The following is a 12,535-nucleotide window of genomic DNA, read 5'->3' on the forward strand; positions in this document are numbered from 1 at the left end:
GTAATGGGCCCTGACATTTCTGAGCATCCTTATGTCCCTGGGTTTGGGTAGTTCCCTCCGGACTGACGCATCATCTGATCACATGACTTGGTTTGACCAACAGACCAGAACAAAACATGATCTCAAAAGTGCTTGACCAGCAATGGCCATGACTCATCCACATTGCTGACACTGACAAACAATCTGAGGTACAGGATCTCAGGATAAATCCTGAGGGGATTTCACTGACCTTATCAGACCCAAAAGCTACGACTCTTGTTGCGTAGGTCCTGCTTTACCTTGGTCTTAACCACCCAGCAGAAAAGTATAAAAACGAAATATAAGAAGTAAAACTATGGTGTTATGTTGAGCTGTAGGGGACTCAGGTCAACAATTTCTAACATTGCCAGTGAAGCAAAAGACCCAATACTATTATGGACTATTGAACTCTTTTAGACTATTTTGCTGAGTTAACACACCTATAATATTCAAATAATGGAACTTAATAAAAAAAGGGTAGATGAATGTCCATTTTGTATCTGTGTATTCAAAGTGGTTAAGGTAGATATATAGTTACATTCTCTTAATGAATAGAGTGATTTGTTCTAATGGTGTTTGTAGATAGGATATCATGTCCGCATCTTGTACAGCAATTAACCACTAGGAAGAATGTATGCGATGTGTTAATTATTGAAACTGTCCTACCAATTTGATTTGAAACTGTCTCATTGCTATTTGTTTATCCATAAAATTATGGGAAAAAATGCTTGACCTTTAGCATTTACTCTTCCTATGGCTCTTGGAGCTTTTCTGAGTTGCCTTATGAATCAGTCAGGGTTGGCTTGCTGGAAGATTGTAGGTACATGGAGAAGAGATGAACTGTTTCAACAGAGAGCATGCTAAATCAAGTGACTGCCAACTGCCCTCACTGCTCACTTCAAATGCACAAGTGCGACCAGCTGAGACGAGCAGAAAAATCCCAGCCCTGATTGCCAGCCCCCAGGATTATGAATTAAATACATAGCTTTTGAGCTTAGTCACTAAATTGTCATTGGCTTATACAGTTACAGGTCAGTCACTCACCAACCTTGAGAGTCTGAGAGTCTCAGTAGAACTTGAGTAAGGACTAGCTTGAGTTTTCTTACCTTTAAGTCCAGAAAGCTGGAGAATCTGAAGATAAGGATTTGTCTGTCCTGACAAACTGGCCCTCTCTGGGACACAGAAATGTTTATCAAAGACATCTCAGAGAAAGTATAGTAAACCTCCCAGCTTGCAATCTGAGCATTTATATACATCCCATGAAGTTATTATGGGCCTGGCGCATCAGCTCCAGGGTACCGCAGAAATCTTAGCTGGAATGATTGATTAGTACTGAGCCGAGTATAATCAATAAAGCACTGCTCATAGGAGATCATCATTTTAGACTTAATTAGAAGTGGCTTGGTTGTTACACAGAGGCTATTTAGAGCCTGAAAATGAGCTCAATTTGCTGTTTTATTTGCAGCCTGAAAAGTTGAACGCTGTCCTTTCCCACCTCCTGAAGTTAAGTGAGGTAGCCCAAGATTAGATACATGAGACTCCAAGGTGATCCTGGGAAAAGTGAAAGGGCAAGAGGGCCTGAAGAATGGGCAGAGATTGAGACACCTCTGATGCTAATTAGAGATTAGGAAATAGCCCAGATGCCTAACTTGGCAGCCAGAGTGCTGCTCTACCCTGGGCCAACTTCTGAGCACCAGGAGCAGCACAGCTGCCTCAGAAGAGGAGGGATCTTTTGCACGTGCTGTGGCCAGGCAGCAGTCTTTCCTGACCAAGCTTGGTAAGGCAGAGGGTGCAGTGCCACAGGTGCATTGGTTTGTGACATTTCTGCATTCTGATGAACCCACTGGGTGTGGGACATTCACTGAATCCATGTGGTCTTCTGAATGCCCCGGCTTAGCCACAGAACATGTTTGGTGCTGGGGCTGCTCACCTGAGCTCATAACTAACTAGGAGCTATAGTTCTAGTACTGTGAGCATGTTTTGGCCTATATATCACCAGCCCAAGAAAAGATAAAATTTCCAAATCCAAACTAAGTTTTCTGTAGAATGTATGTCACTCTGGCACCATGGTAAAGTTGAACTATCATTTAGTTGAACCATCCTGAGTTGAAGACTATCTATAGTAACATCAATTTCTGGAATGCTCTATGAATCAGGCCCCCTATGAGCCTTGTCTGTAATTGTTTCTACATTGTAGGTGCTGTTACCACTCCCTGCTTACAGAGGGGGGACTTGCTGCCCAAAGGTGTTAAGTAACTTGCTCAAGGCTATTCACGCCATTGAGATTGAGGCCAGAAAGCTCAGATCAGTCTTCTACACAACTGACTTCCTGTCACAATAAGCCAAGCTGGTGACTCAATGCCTCCAAAGGCCATGAGATTCAGCTCCTGCTCCAAAATAACCTGAGAGCATCTTAGCTGTTTTATGGGTCCCTGAATATGATGAGCAAGAGAGAATACTGCAGCCTCTTGCTTTTCTGCAAGAGGGAATTTTCCATGGCATCCTTAGCTGAAATGTCTCAGTCCAGTTTCTTCCAGTGGGGACAGAAAGCCTATTTACCTTGGCCTTGTAGAAAAACAGAGATGGCAGCACATAAGCAGTACAATTTGGATGCTCATCAATTACCTTTCATTCATACTACAAAGCATTTATTATTTACCATCTTTGCTTGAAAGTTTGTGGCTATCCTTAAAGTGGTTGTCATGTGAAATCTCAACTCACTTTATATAGTCCATAAAATGGGATAATAAAATGTGCTCAAAGTGATTCATAATTCTTGGGAACAGCACCTTCTCTGTGTTCTGGGGACTCCCACATGTGACTGAGAAGTGAGCCAGTTATGCCTCTAGCAAGTGAGATCTGTGGCCTTAAAGAGTGATAGATACAACAACTGCAGGTGTTTCGCATGGTGCAGTAAATAGCAGGTGCTGAACCAAAGACAATTCAGATTACAACTTAAAGGGCCTAGGGCTGGGGACATGGCTCAGTGGTCTAAGTGCCTGCCTGGAAAGTGCAAGGACCCAGGTTTTATCTATGATACTGCATGCCATGCTGGCTCTGGGACCCCAGGCTAAGTTGTGCCAGCCCCCAAACTGGGTGTGGTAGTGTATGCCTATGATCCTAGCGCTGGGAAGGCTGAGACAGGAGGATCACCACCAGTCTGAACTGTGTAGTGAGACACTGTGTGTCTAATAAAAAATAAGTGCCTAAACTGACTCTGGATTAGTTCATTGATTTTTGAGTAATTTCAAAATAAATTGTATGCTTTCCATGAGGTCATTTGTGAGTTAAAGAATATGAGTTTGAGTACTGGCTTGGCCTTTATTAACTTTCCATCTTTGGGCAAAGTTTTCAACCTCACCAATCCTCTGTATTTCCATCTCCTCACTGCAGGAACATTTGCTGAGCATTTCTGATGCATCAAAAATTTTGCTAAGCTTTTATGAATATAAAAGTACAGTTGGATTAAGTAAGCCCTCCTTTCTGCTACAGGGATTCTTACAGTGTGGCTGGGAAGATGAGGGGACTGGCCACTGGGGAGAACCTGGGGGCAAAGAACAGTGGGGTGGGGCAAGGCGCAGGCAAAGAAGAGACAAAAGAGGGTCTCGTGCACAGTGGGGCTTGAGCTGCGCATCAAAGGTGAGCCAAGTGTCAGGCACCAAACACTTAGAAGAAAGGCCTTTCCAGTGAGGTGGGAGACCACAGTGAGAGTTCTGGATGGATTTAGGATCCATTGTAGTGAATAGGAGAAGTCTGAACTGGTCAGAACAACATTTCTCAGCTGGCAGCAGTGAGTGATAAAGGCACACAGGAGGTCCTTTTACAAGGACCTATAAATGCGAGCTATGAGCTCTATTTTTTTTTTTTCTTTTTCTTTTTTTGGTTCAGATAACTTTCCGGGTGATGAAACAGAAGTGCTTTTGTTTTCATTCCTTTGATAAAACCTTCAGAAGGAAAGAAATAACGAAATGGTTCCAAAGAGAAATATTGTCTTTTTTTAGGGGATTAATCTGAAAATGGTCGAGCTGGCCAGAAGCAGTGGGCTCAGGTATGGACAGCAGGAGCTGGCACTGGTAGAGCTCAAAGTGGTCCATAAAGACAGAGTTTGGTCTCAGACAACTGAAGATTCCTGATTCTCACTTCTGATAGCTCCATTTCCAGATTTATTAGACACTTAAGGTACTTTCCTTAAGCCCACACTCCTTAAAGATTTTCCAAAGCAATGTCAATAGTGGCATGTTCTCTTTTCTTTCAGGGTTGTATGCCTTCATACTTTTGCCGTGGTCTATAATTTCTTTTTTGGGGGGGTGGTGGTGGTAGTTAATGCACACTGGGCATCTGTTTCACCTCCATAAAATCATACCAAGGGAGAAGAACTAGTTTGGCATACCAGATTCAAGACTTCTTGAAAACAAATTTGGCTACCAGGTAGGAATAACCCTGAATGCTTTGCTTGGCTTTGGTACGGCATATGCAACTGTCTCTGTGGAAAATGCATCAGGTGAATTCTCTCTCTTAATAATTTCCTTTAATGTTTTTCAGCTCTGATGTCCCATGTCCATCAACACATATAAAAGTAATTTGGAGCACCAGTGGCAATTTAGGTATGAGATCAGTGATTTTAGCTACAAGCCTCCTGGACTGAAAGGCCAATGTTTCCAGCCCTGACTCCTCTGGGGGATGGGGGAAATTAGAAGATGATCTAAAGTTGATCAATGACTATGAGCAAGTGAGGTCATTGCCCTGCCTTCCCCACATTTCCCTATTCATCAGTCAAGAGCAGCTTGGGCTTAGCTTTACGAAGTAGAAGCAGGCCTGGAAAAATATCTTAAAGTCCCCTGAGTGAAAGCTTAGCCCAACAACTTGCTCCTCAATTTTAATACAAAGATGACACTACTGACCCCAAAGCATATAGTATGTGTTCCCAGTTTGAAACAAACTTTCCTTTTACATTGGGTCATCCAAAAGGGTGCAAACTACACTAGTAATTTCTCCAGATCCTTCTGTTTCCATTTGCCTCATATCTGCTGAAAAGAATTTTTCAAAGCCTCCTCATGCAAAAAATTAATTATGCAAAAAATTCTGGACAAACCTAAAGGTAGGGAGGCAGGCTGAGGGCTGTGTCTTCCTGCTGTGTTCCATGCATGCTTGGCTCTTTCATCAAAGAGATATATTCCAGAGTTATCCTCTGTACTTCTGACACAAAAAGACACAAGTCTCAACTACATGGATTCTGTGCTGTGAGATTTGAGAGTCTATTTACAACTACACCTGCCAGACAAACTGTGGTATGGCCATATGGGGAATATTTACAGAACAAGTGAAAAGGTATTGGCAAGATAAAAGCCTGGATACCTTTTCACAGATCATCTGACTGTTGATCTAAATGCCAAGTGACAGCTTCTCCTGGATCAGGCACTGGCCCGATCCTTGCCTACACAGTGACCATGAGGGAGAAAGGACATTTTTAAAGAAAGAGAAAACACTCAGGCAACCAAGAGTTACATTTCCTTTTGCCACAGGCAAATCAGAATAGATTTTGTAATGCAAGCCAATTTATTTTGACTCCCAGGAGTTGATTGTTAAATTTTAAGGAATTTCATGAGCCATCGATGGCTTCGAATTGGTCATGGTAGAAATAGTCACCACAGAAACTGGCAGATGCTATAAGTCAGGATTATCTTCTACCCTAGCCCCCCAAATTGATTGTACTCACCAACACAGCAATGAGAATGATCAGTGGAATATCATTGCTCATTCAGAATTACCAAGGGCTCCCTCATTCCTTGGGGAAGATCAAATAGCTTTGGTAGCTTTGGCTCAAGGATCAGTCAAACACACGTGTGTGTGTGTGTGTGTGTGTGTGTGTGTGTGTTCCCAATGCATTCCTTTGCCTGCTTTGTGCTAGGTCATTTTCTGAGTCTTTTGATCACAGTGAAATTCATATTCAAAATTCTAAAAGAAAGTCACAGGCTGGCAGTATTTACATTCATTATCAAGTAAAAAAAGAATGCAGGCACTACTGTAGTCATCAGCTTATTTATTTGAGTGGTCCTGAACCCTAAAGAGTGTACTGGTCACTCGGAGTGTGGGACTAAGAGAAGGGCCTTTGTCACAGCCACATCAATGAAGGATGACAAAGCCAAAATGTTTTTCTTTTTCTCCCCCAGATTCAGTGAACTGAAGCCACAGGTTCAGCGAACAGTGAAATACAGTTCTTTGTGTTTTGTGTGATAAAAAGACATATATTTTTAAAAATGACTATGAAAGCATATATTTCAGAGTGAGTGGGATCCCTAACTATAAATATTTTAATGGGGATATTTGCAGTTGTGCCAATGTTCCCCTCAGGCTGAATGTAATAACATTATGAGATGTTTATTGAATATTTAGTTTCTAGTAGTACTGCTTTGCACACATGCATGTGCATGAGCTCACACAAACACACACACACACATCACACATAAACATGCAAACAGTAGAAAATCAGTCTACATGTCACTGAAAGGTATAACATCTTTGCTTAAGAAAAATTGTTCTTCAAGTCAGAAAATTGCAAGGAGCTGCTGAGGAGAACAAAAAGTTTCTCCCAGTGGATTCTTTGGCTGTTTACATTCAGTTTTTTCTAGGTGAACTACTTATATTGGCGGTTTGTTGGTGGTCCTTTTAAATTTATTTTTAAATTCTTTTTATTTTTTAAAAATTAATTTATTGAGAAACAAATAACAATGAGAGTTTCAAAACAGGTTAGTAAGGCAGTTTCAATAATTAATACATTGCATATTGTTGTCTTCGTAGTAGTTATTCATAGTACAAGATGAGGACATGATATCCTGTCCAAACACTATTAGTACAAATCTTTCTTCTCATTGAATTAAGAGAAAGTAGCTGTATACCTATCTTAACTATTTTGTATATATACATACAAAATGGTCCTTCATTTATATCCCCATCCCGCATTTTTGTTTTGTTTTGTCAGGGATTGGTATTCCATTGCCATTTAAATATTGTAGATGTGAGAATTCAGCAAAATAATCCAATGTAGTCCAGTAGTCCATAAAACTAGTGGGCTATCCATAGAACTGGCAATGTCAGAAGTTGTTGACTTGAGCCTTTTACAGATCAGCATACAGAGCAAGCACTGTCACTGAGCTATATCGTTGCTCCTGGTGTTGTAAACAGGGCAGCTTGCTTCTGAATCTCCTAATTACATCTTCTTCTGCATACATTTCCTGGTCAGCCAGAGCTAGCTCTAAGAGGACTTGGGATTTGTACCAGCAAAGTCTTTTTTCCCTACTGTGGTATATCACTTTTCCATTTATGGCTGTGTTCTCTTGTGGTAGCTTCACCATATGCCAGCCTGCCAACCTCCCAGCCATGGCACTGAGTCCAGCATGGGGGTGTTTGCAGCCTCCCACTCACACCCCAATTATTTTGGAGATGCGAGAGGGACACATCACTATCACTGAACTCAAATCTGGTGTCTGTGAGTTACTCCAAGCCTGTGTTTTCCAGCCTCCTTAGGATCAGGGTTATGTGTTTGCTTTCTCCTCAAAAGCAGTGATCTCTAAGCAAGGTCTAGAAATATCACTGGGTCATTGACATCCACAGTCACACAGTGACCTCTCTAGGAGTAACCCTATTGACTCAAAGATAGTTCTTACCTTTAAAAATGTTTTGCTATCTTTGAACCCAACTTCCCCTATCTTCTGCCTGTGGATTCTTGTTCCATCCTTTGACACTGTAGAACCAGTATTATATAATCTTCCCTATCAAGTCCTGTGCATGGAGAACACAGCCTTTCTTTTCTTAGGTGGGATTGCATTGCTTCCCAAGGAAAACTGCACTTTAGATGATAACATGCATTAGGCATTTGAGCTGTCCCATTAAAACCAAGCAGAGAAATAAAGCTAGGGACAGGAGTACTTAGAATTTTCTCCACCTCCATTCTTGCCGGAGGCTTCATGGTTCTCTAGGCACCAGACCACCTCATCTTTGGGGACCTGCAAACATCTTATGTATTTCTGCATTGCTTCAGTTAATTTGTTCTTGTATTTCCTAATCTCTCTCTCTCTCTCTGGTTTTCCACTGCCTAAAGTCTTTTGTAAACTTGACTGAGAGAAACACTCTTCCTGTAGTACAGAAATTTAATTTAGGATCTTTATAATGTTATGTGATCTTAATTACCAAGAAGGCTGGGATGGAAGGAAGATATCTGAAGATGACCTTTGCCAGAACAGTCATGAAGACTCTGAGGCTTTAGGGATGGTGATCCTGGACCCTGACCTCAGGTTTGGAAGGGATTTCTGTGATCTTCAGAAAGCTACAGTAATATTCTCTGCTGCTTTATGAACTTCAAATATGCACCATTCTCTCCTGAGGTGTCTCTCAACCTCATGAAGATATTTCCCTAGTTCCCTCCAACTGTCTTTGCTTTTTTGTTTAACTGCAAATAATATACTTAAAAGTAATTTTAATCAATTAAGCAGTCACTATTTCTAAATATTATAAAGCTCTAAAAATGTACAACTCAGAGTTTGAGGTCCTTGCAAATGCGTATAGTGATTCTGTGATAAAGTTTGAAGGCTTCTAAGGATTCATTGGAGAACTAAGAACTATGGATGGACAGTCCCTAACATAACTAGGGGATTAGGGCAGATAGGTGCTAAGGAAATTTCAGGAGCCAATACTTTTGTTTAGATTGAGCAGGGAAAGGTTTGTGATCAGATTATGCTTGAGGAACTAAAGGGTGGCTAGAAGTTTTGAGATGAAGAGCAGTTGTCTGGGTATTTAGGTGAATAGGAACATAAACAAAGGGCATATAATTAATAGTGTTATGCTAAGAAGAATCACGATGCTCTTCACGTCCCTGAAGAGTCCTGAGGAACCTATGAGCATGTCACCATGCATGGCTCTGCAGTTTGGGTCTGCAGTGTCCCCAAGCACCATCTAGTGAAGGCCCATGCAACCCCCAGTGTGGTGCTACAGGGAAGTGGTAGAACCCTTATTTGAGTAGGGAGACATTTGTCATTGGAGATGTGCCCTCAAGGGAACAGTGAGATCCTGGCCCCTTTGTCTTTCTTGCTGTTTGGCTCCTTGGCTCATGAGGAGGTAAGTGGCTTTGATTCACTGTGTGTTTCCATCATGATGCCTCTCAACAAGTATAAGAACAAGGTGCCTAAGCAATCATGGAGATGCTCCTTTGCACACATGTGCATACACACACACTCACACACACCGTATGACATGCAATCAGCTGATGATCCTGCTCCCAAACTGTGAACCAAAATAAGCCTTTTCTCTTCATAGTTTGATCCTCACAGTTATTTGTCAGCTGTTTGTTATACTGAAGGAAAGTTGAATAATGCATGGGAAAGGGGACTTTCCAGAGGGGATTATGATAAGCATGTTGATGTGGGGAGATTTTTCTGAGATTATCTGAGGTGATCCAGTCTAATCCCATGAGTCTTCAAAATTAATCTTTCCAGAACATGTGCAGAAAGAAACACGATATAGGAGGAAGCATCAGAGATGTGAAGTTCCTGGCGTTGAGATGGAGGACAGGGCCAGAAGCAAGGAGTGTGGGTGACTAGAAATTGGGCAGGCAAGGAAATTAGCTCTCCAGTCTTTCAGAAACAAACACCTGGCTTTTACCCAGTGATCCATTTGGACTTCAGAACAGTAAGAAAACAAATTTGTGTTGCCTAATGTTATTTTATGGTGATTTCTTATGACAGTAGTGCTTAAGAAGGTTGACTCTTAGGGACATCTAGTATTGGGGCTCTGGTCAGTCTCCAGGAGTGTGGTCAGATTCTAGGAAGAAGGATAGTGTCTGCTCTTTGGGCCATGGAAGTCACAGATCTTAGCCCAAATCATTGGATCTCCTGCCAGTTTATGACAGCTATGATAAAAGGGATAGGAAATTGTTTCCTTTAGCACTTGTGATGTCAAGCAGCACTGTGACCTTTGCCTTTACAGAGAGACACACTCAAAGGACCTTCCCAGCCTGTTGCAAATGGACTCTTTTCTGGGATATGATGAGGAATTTGTAAGTGCAATATTCACTGCAATGATATTTTGAAAAATGAATACACTCAGCAAGTTGAGTTCTACCATATGGCAAGTGGCTGGATGTGCCACCTGCTCCAACCACATTCCCTCCTTCTCCTGTACAGCACAGCAATTGCCTTCCACTCACAGGGCCTGGTGGTTGGGAGGAGGGGTGGTGGGATGGTCATGGATTGTCTGCATTTGATGGTAGGAAACAATTCTCTTGAGTAAGCTCATGATATGATTCCATATAATTATTTGTCCTTTTTTCCCTAAAGGAGCCAAACTCCAAAATAATACAAAAGAAAAATAGATCTGTGTGGCCTCAAAAGTAACATTTATAAAATGGAAATTAGGGCTTTTAAACAGAAAAGTCTATTTGCTGAGGTGAAGCAGTTAGCAGATTTGCTTAAATCCTACTTTAAAGTGACTTTGTTGGTGGGTGACCAGAAAGGCACCAGTGCAAGATTTCCTGTACTGAATCACAGCTGTTCCTCACTACATTTGTCTCCCAGATCTGTGGCATCAACCTAAAAGTGATGAAATTAATACTATGTATCAGAGCCCATAAAATATTCAAAATTCTTTGCCCCAGGAATTCCACTTCTTCAGATCTTTTCTAAGTAAATAATTCTAACTATGGAAAAAGTTATAGGCATCGAAGATATTTTTCAGGGTTTATTTATAGGAATCCAAATTATAAATAATTTAAATAAACAACCAAAGAGGAGTCATTAGCCATATGTCCACTGGAAGGACTATTATAAAAAGTGAAACTATCTTTAAAATGTCTCATAAGAAGAAAAATTATCTTACTATAATGAAAAATTTAAAATAGAATATCAGCTATGGGCAAAAGATAAGCAGAAAATATAAAGAAAGAAAATCCCATTGCATGCATTGTTGTTTGGGGGATAATGAAACTATTATTGATTATTTCTTCTTTCTTCTACCATTCTTTTTTTTTCTTCAAAAGGAAACCAGTTTTCTTTTTAAAATTAGAAATAATCCTTTTAAAAAATATTTTAAAACCAGGAAGCATAACATGCCCTCTAGAACTATTCTTTACTTCTTTCCTCTGGATGAATTATGTACCGCTGTTATGTATGTTTTCTATGGTTGCTCAACATTCACAAGCTGTTTTGTTATTTTCTTTATGCTTGGTTAGGATGACATTCCTATGCTTCTAAGTTCTTATTTTCAGCTATAAAAATACAAGGAGTGTGTATTTTCATAGCTGCGACTCAGACAAGATGTTCTTCCTTACATTAACACATTAACTCAGTCATCTTTCCCCATGAAAGTTGCCTTTTCATCCCAGAATGTGCATGTTCTTGTTGGTTGGGGGGGCAGAAAAATGCTACAATAGGGCAAAAAAGGCATATGATTCCTACAAACATGTATGAAGTAGCTACAATGAATTTAGCTCAGTCCTTAAATCAGGGTCATACAGAACTTGTTGCCAAGGGCTATAATCTAGGCCAAGAGGCGAGTATGCTAGGGCTAAACGGACAGTGAACATCATAGGCAAAGGAAAATTGAAAGTTACACAGAGGTTGAGAAAGTGGAAAATCCTTCTAGAAGGGCAAAGAGGGCATGTCCCCAAGCTCAGTTCAGCACCAGTGCATGACCAGGGGTGCTGGGAGAAGATCTAGAAGTAACACTGTGAGACACCTAAGTGACAGATGTACAGTTTGAATTATAATTATAGGTGAAGAAAAATGTTTTTTGGGGGGCCCAGAGGTGAAACCTGGTTGTATCTGCTTTTAGGAAGTCCACTTGGGTAGAGAACACAAACTGTGGGGGCCTACAGCTGAGTGAGGCCAGGGGGAGGCATTGGTTAGGCTCCAACTTATTTTGTTCTTAATGAAGTATTTCCCTAAGAAAGGCTTAACATTATAAGAGCATTTAGGTTTCAAACTTATGTTTTTAAGAAAAAGTGGAAAGGAGCTGTGTGAGAGGCTGGCCCATGTTTCTACGGCCCATACAATTTCTGCACACTTCCCTCCCCACTAGGATACCTTTATCCCTTGTCCCACACATGAGCGTCACTGCTGAGGACATCACCTAAACACACTGTGCAGGACCTACTGCTCTGCATCTCAGCCCAGCAGCTTAGGTGAATGTGCCTATCTTGATTTTGAAAAAGTAAAATTTTAAAAATTCATTTTCTCAATTGCAAGAGTTGCATTTCGGGTATGCGCCGGCATTGTCAGAGCTCCAAGCTCTCCACGTTGCACAGCGTACATAAAGAACAATCTTGATATCACAGCATGATCTGCTGGACAGTGGGTATGAGGGTGAAAAAGGCCACCACAGCAGTCCAACAGTCCCTGAAATAGGCAGTGCCCACAGAAGTGATGCAAGCTATCCTTCTTCATTGCAGCACTAGTTTGGTTGGCTTCTCACTGACACAATTAAGGGGAAGCCTGCTGTTGCACTCTCATCTTGTTGAGTATTGGAAAGT

The sequence above is a fragment of the Octodon degus genome, unplaced genomic scaffold (genome assembly GCF_000260255.1).
Source record: "Octodon degus isolate 3935 unplaced genomic scaffold, OctDeg1.0 scaffold00073, whole genome shotgun sequence".
Taxonomy (NCBI): Eukaryota; Metazoa; Chordata; class Mammalia; order Rodentia; family Octodontidae; genus Octodon; species Octodon degus.